This window comes from Pinus tabuliformis, chromosome 2_2, assembly GCF_031772625.1.
Source record: "Pinus tabuliformis cultivar Carrire ecotype Pingquan chromosome 2_2, CPIR1, whole genome shotgun sequence".
In the NCBI taxonomy this organism is placed as follows: domain Eukaryota; kingdom Viridiplantae; phylum Streptophyta; class Pinopsida; order Pinales; family Pinaceae; genus Pinus; species Pinus tabuliformis.
The window spans coordinates 1,068,762,455-1,068,772,794 of NC_142300.1; positions in this window are offsets into that span (position 1 = coordinate 1,068,762,455).

Sequence of the window (10,340 nt, forward strand, 5' to 3'; positions counted from 1 at the left end):
CTTCATATAATGCTGAAGTGAAGAGCACAGCCAGTTCAGATTCTTCTCTGCATGCTTGCAAATTGATTCCACCTATGTTGAGATCTGACAAATCATCTACCAAGAGTGGAGAGATTTCTTCTTGTTCTTATGGAGAGTCCCGAAAACCCTTTTATCAATGCTAAGTTTCAGAGTTCTATCCTGTCACTACTAGTGGCTGAAGGTTGAAAACTCTGCTGTGAATGGTTTGAGCTACAGTGACCAACATTTCATGGGCATTCTTCTGTATCTTTGAACAGAAGTTCAACTTAGCTGCAGAGATTAAGATTTCAGCTTCCAGCTGAACTATGTCAGATGCTCTTTAGTAGTGGAGAGTAAAATTTTGAGTTCAAAAGCCTGCTCAACTGTTGATTAGCTTCTTGGTTGGTGGCTGTGAGGAGCTAAAAGTTTGGTTTGATCTGGTGATTGGAGACATGGTCAGTTGGATTGCATTTGAGTCTTCGAGGAAGCCACTTACTGGAGAACTGTGTTTAAGGGAAAAAACAAATCTATAGTAGAAGCAAAAGAGCATGAATTTTCAACTAAGCTTCTGGTTGTTATCTTAGCTGGCCTTGCATATTCAAGGCATAATGGGAGTATTGCTTTACAGAAGCCAAACAAAGATAACTGGGATATATCAAAACATTCTCGGCTGTATTCCTACAAGCATATTGATGGTACTGTATGAGTAAGGAGTGTATACACTTTAAGTTAGTGATTTGAGATGGGATTTCTTTAATAATGATGTTATTGGGCTTCTTGCCCAGTTTAATACTGTGTAAAGATTTCAAGTTGGAATGAGATTCTATATATATATCTAATGCTTATATGTTTTCTTTCTACATTTTTTTGAACTTTATAATACAATTGTAATGATATTAGTGTCAGTTGTAGTTCATCCAGGCTAAATAATTGTATTTTGGTTTTAGTATTCTTAGGTTCTTAGTTATCCCTCCAGTCTTTCCATATATTAGCTGATGCTTCTATATAAGCAATGAATTTTTGATCTGAACACAAATGTGCTCCCTCTTCAGATTCCTGTAATTTCACTGTAAAAAAAAGTGATGTTGGGAAACAAGTACCAAAAAAGATATAATTTAAGAGAGATGTTCAACAATCCATGACATTTTTCAGGTATTTACTCAGAAATGCCTATAATTAGGCTTGCTTGAGGATGCTTCTGATTTGTGTAGGAATGTGATATAATTGGTTTATTTGTAATAACGTTATATTGATTGATCAACTCGTATTTTTATTCATTTTCTGGCATCCCACATACTTAGCCCAAGCCTTTCGTTGTATAACTTGACATTGATTGTATAGGTATATAGTAAAGATTATTTCAAAACTAAATACAAAATAATTTATTTATTATCTTATAATTATTTAAACAATTAAAAAATATTATATAAAAAAACGCTGGTAAACAACTACTCTGACTCCAATATGACCTATATCTCATCAATTTTTAGGCTTGGGAAACGGTCCTTATATGGGCTTGTGTATTTTCAATTTTGCAATATCACCAATTATAACTCGATCTGGTACACCATTCACCATCTAAATTTGTTGCGGACAACGTCGACCAAAAAAGGGATCTCAGTCTGAGAGGTAAGCTTCCTGAAAATCTCAACCAGCTCAAATCTTCAACTACCATGTTCCTGCAACAGCAGAATGGATTCACTGGAATGCTCCCCAGTCTCAATGGGCTCTTAATCTGCAAGTGACTTTTCTGAATGGCAATAAATTCGATGACATCCTCATTTTTTTAGAACATTTAAACAACAATCCGTGCACATTCATATAAGTTTGTAGGGCTTATTGAATGCATTGCTTTGCCCCAATTGGCAGCAGTAAGAACTGCATTGTGCAGCCACACACAGCCCATTAATTGCTTTGAAGTTGAATAACATTTCCCCTCTGAGCATTATCTTGATGCCAACGTGGATATGGTGTTCAAGGATTCTGCAATGATTATGCCTGTTTTCTGTCATGCTTTTCTCCATAGATATTTGGAGGAGATTCTGGTTGCAATAGATGTGTAGACTCACTCATATTGTCAAATGACTCTTGTTGTACGCACATGTAAATTTCACTTCACAAATTTGATGATCAATTTATGAATCCGCTGAGGCACTGAAGCAGAGGTGCAGTGATTCGGCCATCCACAATTGCATCGAATACCTTCTGGATGCCCTCTTGGGGTGTTTGGTCTGTCCTCGGAGTCATCATTTTCGTTTTGAGTTTCTCCCGGATAAATTCATACAGAGGAAATAATTTAGAGCCATGGATTAATGTTTTGCAATAGGAGCAGCATGTGACTGTTAGTGCGCTCCGCGTAAGAAAGCACGATTTTTGTAATCTCTTCTTGAAGGTGGGATTCAAACTCTTTTAACTGCTCTACAATTTCAATCTTGTGGAATGCAAGAATGGCGTCAAGAAATGTCTGTTTGAGGGCGGAGACAAGTGCGAGGGAAGGGTTGCAGGGGGGTTCTAAATATGTGTACATTGGAATACCCTTGGCGACCTTAATAAGTTGTTCTTTAATGGATTTAGGAAGATGGCATGCGTCTGAAACGCTTGAGGTGACTTCTAACACAACTTTCAGAAGAATTTGTTTCAATTGTCGAAGATCTATTGCCTAGTAGAGAGCATATAAGTGCGATGTCAGCTTGAGTTTCAATATATCCAGAGCTTCTTTAGTATTCAATGGCGAAGTCGTGTTGATATGAAGCGCAAACGGAACTGTGCGATGCCAAAATTAGTTTCAATATATCCAGAGCTTCTTCAGTCTTCAATGGCAAAGTTGTGCATCTTAGGTTATCAGTGGATCCTAATAACAGATGCATTTCCTTACCTAGGAATTGCATTTCACCCGTCTTTTGTGCTACTTCATTGTTTTTCCAGTCATTATGTAGGAATCTTGTTCTAAGTTCACTCATTTAGCGGAAGCAAGCTTATTGACTTTGCTGTAACATGCACAGAAAAAGCTCACCAATGTAAAGTCCAGAAAATGGGGCCTGTGGAAAATTTCTGGTGACCATGAATTCGAAGGGAGAAATGAAGGAAGTTTCCATAAGAGGGTAAATTCAAACAGGGAGACATCTGAAGTTATATCTGCTGCTGTAGAGGCTTATAATGCTGCAGTGGCCACTATTGTGAGGGCTCCTCCTAAAGACTTCAAGGTTTTTAGAGAAGAATGGGCCGCCATTCGCATACAGACTGCTTTTCGAGGACTTTTGGTAACCATTCTTCATGCAAGAGCCTTTATAGATTGTATGGTTGGTTGTTTTGAGAGATGATTATTTTTAATCCATTGGCTTTGGTTTGGGTTTTATAGGCCAGGAGGGCACTGTGAGCGCTGAAAGGGTTTGTGAGATTACAAGCATTGTTTCGAGGTCATCAGGTAAGGAAACAAGCAGTTGTTACCTTGAGTTGCATGCAAGAACTTGTTAGAGTTCAGGCCCGTGTAAGAGCTCGCCATGTTCGGATGTTGACTGAAGGCTTAGCTGTGCAGAAAATGATTGATGAACATCGAATTTGCCAAAACAAACTTTCATTTAGTGGCTTAAGTATTGCAATTATATATATGTATATCTATTTTTGACCTTCTGCGATTTTTGGTGTATTGGATAACTTTCAGTGAATTTGGCAATGTGTTACAATATTACTGTAGGGTATTTCATATGGTTCTATTCCTTCTTGATTTAGATTGGAAGTTGCAGAGGGTGTGCTAACACAATTTTGACGATTTAGTGAATTTGGAAATTTTTCAAACAATATTACTTCAGGGTGTTTCTTATGGTTTTGTTCCTTCTTGACTTTGATTGGAAGTTGAAGACAATACGTTAACATGGTTTTCAGGTAATGCTATGCATCTCTTCTACTAGCAGAGAAATGAACCTTTGTTTTTGTATGGAAGGGCAGGTTTTTGCCTTGTCTTGGTGTGGTTTTCAGATAGTTATATGTTGAAGTTTCTCTTGATTATAGCCATACTCAAGTCATTTTTTGTTTGATTTGGTGAATATATAGTATTTGGGTAAATCTCTGGTAAATGGACTTCCACTTCATTTGTGGACTTCTAGGTTCTATATTAGACCATGTGAAAGGAGGTAGAACACCATGTAATTCTTACTTCCCAATGTCAATAATGGACATACAAGTCCCATCATCAAACATTTATCTCAGATTCAGAAAGAGCATGATGATATGTTGCTAATAAAACAATGTAACTGTATTTTTCTGCTTTGGCAGTCTTTTTGTCATTCTTGGAGGCAATTAAAAGACAATGAATCGTTCTTCTGTGTTTTAAATTTCTAAACTATGTTCCTGTTTGTTATAACAAGTTACTTTCCAATTGCAGTGATGGAAACAGCCGCATTGCTAACTGCCAATTGCAGTGATGGAAACAGGTACATTGCTAACTCTTGGTTTGCTGAACCTGCTCCAAAATATCATCCTTGGTGCTCCATGCCAAACCATGCTATGACTCCCCATATCTCTGGGACTACAATAGATGGCCAGGTGTCTGATTTCATCCAATTTCACCCCTTTGTTTCAAGCAATTTCTTTGATTGACAAATGTACCTCATAAATAATTCAAAAAGTCAATTATATTGCATCATGGTCCATTGCACAAAGCTTTAATGCTGTCATTAATTCATCATTTTTGTCATCTTTGGAAGCAGAAAATAGGAATCATAAAAAGTACAGACATATTCTTGATAAAATCTCTACTTCAGATAATGTATGTAGCTAGAACGCAGGATATTCTAGACAGATACTTCAAGGGAGAAGATTTTCCTTTGCAGAATTATATTGTGAAGGAAAGAAATCTGGCCAGTCAGTACCTATAAACAATTCATGCTGGATGCTAAAGCAGATGATTCATCTTGTTGAAGGCTGCTTTATCTGGAATAACAAGCAAGAGCCAGAGCAGAGCTCGCTTCCCTCGAATAAAACAGTGCATCAAATATTGAACTGTCAAATACATTCCTGAAACCAATGATGCTTCAAAGCATTATGCAGGAATGAATAATAGAAGATTAGCATGAAGCTCATTCCTCTATATTATATCTTTCTGCCGAATTGAATCTTTGTACATTTTTCTTTGAATCTATTTTTTTAAATTGCTATCACTTCTTCATGCAATATCGACTTTGTTTGACCAGCTACAATCATGACAGCTGGCTCATGCCTAGAAACAAAGGTGCACACATCCCCCATAGACAATAAGGGCTTGCCCACTACACTCAATGAATTGCAAGCACATTCAGGTCAAGATCCAGAGCAGATGAGAAGTACATTCTATCTGGTAATGAATTACTGATCCACATTAACATGAAAAATAAATCTTAAGGCATCCTGATTGTTTCTTTTTATATATCAACACACACAAGACCTTAGGTAGGAAGAAACAGTCAAACCTGAGGTGAAAAGTGGGTGGCTGGCTTGCTGAAGCTGTTGATTGCCGGCAAGAACCTGCTGCCTCTCTAACCATAGCAGCTAGATTCTTTTAATGTCTTAAAAAAAACCAATGGATGCAACTTTGCGAGAGAAAAATGGCATTGCCACAGTAATATAAATCATAGAGGATATCTTCATTCATATATATATTAATAAAGTCTCAAAATAACCTAAAAAGTTCTCTAATAATATATAGAAATAAAGTCTCAAATAAAGTAGGTTATTTAACACATTTCTCCACTAATGCACATTTTTTTTAATTCAATTATGTGTCCATCGCATACATTACAACCAAGTTTCTATTTCATTAGTGTAGTGGAATAAAACTAACTTCATTATGAGTGGTGCTTTTAAAAACCTATAAAGTAACTGGGTACAATACTATGTTTGTATATAATTATTAAATTTACGAGAATGAATATGTTTCTACTTTATTGAGCACCTCGTGGATTATTTATCATCAATTCAAATAGATTTGTATTCAATACTTATCATATTATTAGGTGTGAGGAGACGTGCAAAGGAAACGCTGTAAGGAAATGACATAGGAACTAGTATTATAGAAGACGAGAGTACTTTATAAGGAGATGGGAGATAGGGGCATCCTACCTACCTAAGTAAATGTCTAAACCAAATGTGGTGTGATCCTTTGCAATGGTGTGGCCAATTAAGCGAGGCGGGGAATTGTACCAAACCTAACCATTTCACATTCACCATTGTTCTCTCCACATGTGCTAATTTGGTAGATCAATAACATGGCAAGGAGTCCACCATGACATAATTTCTAGTGGATTGCAGTGTAATGCCATTGTGGGGAGCGCTCTTGTAAATATGTATACTAAATGTGGATACATAGAGAATGCACAAGTATTTCACATATTTATCATCAATTCAAATAGATTTGTATTCAATACTTATCATATTATTAGGTGTGAGGAGACGTGCAAAGGAAACGCTGTAAGGAAATGACATAGGAACTAGTCTTATAGAAGACGAGAGTACTTTATAAGGAGATGGGAGATAGGGGCATCCTACCTACCTAAGTAAATGTCTAAACCAAATGTGGTGTGATCCTTTGCAATGGTGTGGCCAATTAAGCGAGGCGGGGAATTGTACCAAACCTAACCATTTCACATTCACCATTGTTCTCTCCACATGTGCTAATTTGGTAGATCAATAACATGGCAAGGAGTCCACCATGACATAATTTCTAGTGGATTGCAGTGTAATGCCATTGTGGGGAGTGCTCTTGTAAATATGTATACTAAATGTGGATACATAGAGAATGCACAAGTATTTCACAAAGTTCCTGAACGAAATGTAGTATCTTAGAATGTTACGATATTAGGGTATGTAGAGGATGGGAACGTAGATGAGGCCATGAAATTTTTTCTTCAAATGGTTTCATGGACTGCAATACTTGATGGATATGCGCATAAGGGGTATCTTGATAAGGCTATGGAAATATTTTTGCAGATGCCTAAAAAAATCCCACATTCATAGAATTCATTGATTGCAAGGTATGCTCAACATGGACATTTTAGAGAAGACCATAAGCTCTTTGATGAAATTCTTGAACGAAAGCTGATATCACAGAATTCAATGATTGCAGAATATACACATGGAATTCAATGATTGCAGAATATACACAGGGGGAATTTTGATGAAGCTTTGAGGCTCTTACAATTTATGCAATTACGAGGAGTGAAGCCAAACCCCATCACCTATGAAGCAATGATAACTAGTAAAAACACGTTATAGGTTAGCTAAAGGTGATATCATGGAATTCAATGATTGCAGAATATAAACAAGGGGCATTTTGATGAAGCTCTGAGGCTCTTACCATCTATGCAATTATCAGGAGTGAAGCCAAACTCCATCACCTTCATGAGTATTTTATCAACTTGTTTACATTTTCCGCTTTCACAACATGGTGAAAAGGTTATGAATATATTATTAAGAATGGAATTACCAATATGCATCATAGTTTACCCAACAACATTTATTAGAAGACACCTATTCTGTACGCTAGGGTTTTTTAAGAAAATGAAGTGTGGTTCTTAGTATAATGCAATACCAACACTGCAAATAGCTTACCAGGTATCTTTCTTCAAGAGTGTTATCTTTCTTCAAGAGTGTTCAAGAGACACGTATCTTTCTTCAAGAGTGTTCAAGAGACACACAGGAGAGATTTGGTTGTCACTATAAAAATATCTTTCTATAACTTTAGGCAATGCTTTTACCATAAAAGATTTGATTATGATATCTTTCTTAAGAGTCTTCAAGAGACACACAACAGATATTTGGTTGTCACTATAAAATTATATTTCTATAACTTTAGGCAATGCTTTTACCATAAAAGATTTAATTATGTAAGTTTCCACATTGTGAGAGAGAATTGCAACATCTAGAAATGAAAATATTTTACACATCCTTGCAATCCTATTCCAGTGGATCAGAACAAAATTCATTCCAATGGATGAAAAGAAGCCACTCAAAAAACATATTTTGCTATTTGTAATGATATGAATTTGTAAATCCAAGGCCATTGCAACTCTCTAAATAATTATTTTCCATTTGTAAACATAAGAATTTATAAATCTAAGAACAAAATTCATTCCAATGGATGAAAAGAAGCCACTCAAAAAACATATTTTGCTATTTGTAATGATATGAATTTGTAAATCCAAGGCCATTGCAACTCTCTAAATAATTATTTTCCATTTGTAAACATAAGAATTTATAAATCTAAGACATGATTGGAACTTTGAAAGTAAAAAACTATTTTGCAAACTCTTAGATCATGTATCATCCATAATTTGCAATATTTTAAAGAATTAAAATTCATACACCCGAATTCCAATATACACCAAACCTATCTAGGTAAAAACATCTTTATAAAAATATATAGAATTAACAAACTAACCATTAATAAACCACCTAAATTATAAAATTAACAACTAATTAATAACTAATTAACTACCTAACTCATTCAATTAACAATAAAGTGCAAAATTCACAAGAAAAGAAAAACCTATGAAGCAATGATAACTAGTGTTTATAGGTTAGTTATTTTTATTTTATAGAAATCCATGAGGGATAGAAATCCACGAGGGAAAGTGAGTAACCGTAAATATACAAGGAGAATATAAATGAAATCTCCGTATAAAATTAAAAATTTAAAGCTATTATGCATGTGAGAGATAGTGGATGCATGTGCGTTAAAATATTTCATCGTTGCCTTTGTGTGAGCGTGACAATACATATCCCTAAGTCATATGACAAGATTTCAGCAACATCTTATCTCTTCCATGTAAAGTAAGCAAGCAACTTTTCAGCTTGAATGAACCCGCTCAATGATAATTGGTATGATCAACCGTAAGTCTTTTCCCAGTTTTCCATGGCTCATTTCAAACTCGGCCGTTGGAATAACTTCGGCAGTCATTTTTTCCATATATTTGGTGATCTCAATTTCACAAGGGCCCTCTTGAACTAGCTATAATCTCACATGAGAGTCCTGTAAAGTGCATTTTTGTTTATCAGTCCCAGCACTTCCCCAAAAGTCCATGCGAAACCAGAAATACAGTGTCATCGGCGATATAATTCGAAAAAGAACCGACCATGGCAAAACACCATCTACCAAGCAGACAGAAATTGGAAAACTGTTTAAAAACAGCTTAGTGATGACAATCCTGGTAGAAGACACTGAAACAAACATGATTATATATTGAAAGTATATGAAAAGTATATAAAACAGAAAAGCAATACCCATAACGGTAAGACGGTATCAGTAGAAGTGGAAGCGGTAGATGCTCCTCTGGGTTATAACCTTCTACTGGGATGGAGTTGGGTAAACGAGATGAAGGCCGCCATGTATTCAGTCTTTCCAGTGCTCAAGTTCCCTCATCAAGGAAAAGCAGTCCATCAAGAACTACTCTCTGCTGAAGCTATTCAACCTGTATTTGAATTCACAAATAATACAAAGGTCAAAATGACACCCTACCAAGCAAAGAAACAACATACGAATATAAAATATATAGTAGTCTGAAAATGATTAATTTTTCTGTTTCATCTCAATCTTTATCAATGTCAGACGGTGGCATATCCGCTAATCCCTTTGAAATCTTGAAGCCTAGAGTACCAAAATTCGGTGTTTCTTCTGCTGTGTCATTTACTGTAGTGTAGTCGAGCGCAGAGTCGATTCCAACACCTCGAATTGCTGTAACGAATTGAGCAAAGAAACAACATACGAATATAAAATATATAGTAGTCTGAAAATGATTAATTTTTCTGTTTCATCTCGATCTTTATCAATGTCAGACGATGGCATATCCATTAATCCCTCTGAAATCTTGAAGCCTGGAGTACTGAAATTCGGTGTTGCAGCTGCTGTGTCGTTTACTGTAATGTAGTCGAGCACAGAGTCGATTCCAGCACCTCGAATTGCTGTAACTGCCCCGCCTCAGCCAAAACTGGAAAAATAATGAAGAACCAGGCTTATAGCCATATTTAAATGGCAGCAAGGTGAAGATGGTCCGTTAGTAAAGGGACAAGTATCATAGTTCCAAACCGCATCGCAATCATCAGAGGCGGTTAGTGCCTGATTCTTGCCGGAGTTTCCATGGCTTGTGATGATCCAACGACGTAAAGGTTTTTAATCGTCTAACATAAAGATCGATGGCTCACAACCGGACACGATGACACTTGAGGGAATTGAAAGGGACAGGTATCATAGTTCCAAACCGCATCGTAATCGTCGGAGGCGGTTAGTGCCTGATTCTTGCCGGAGTTCCCATGGCTTGTGATGATCCAACGGCGCAAAGGTTTTTAATCGTCTAACATAAAGATCGATGGCT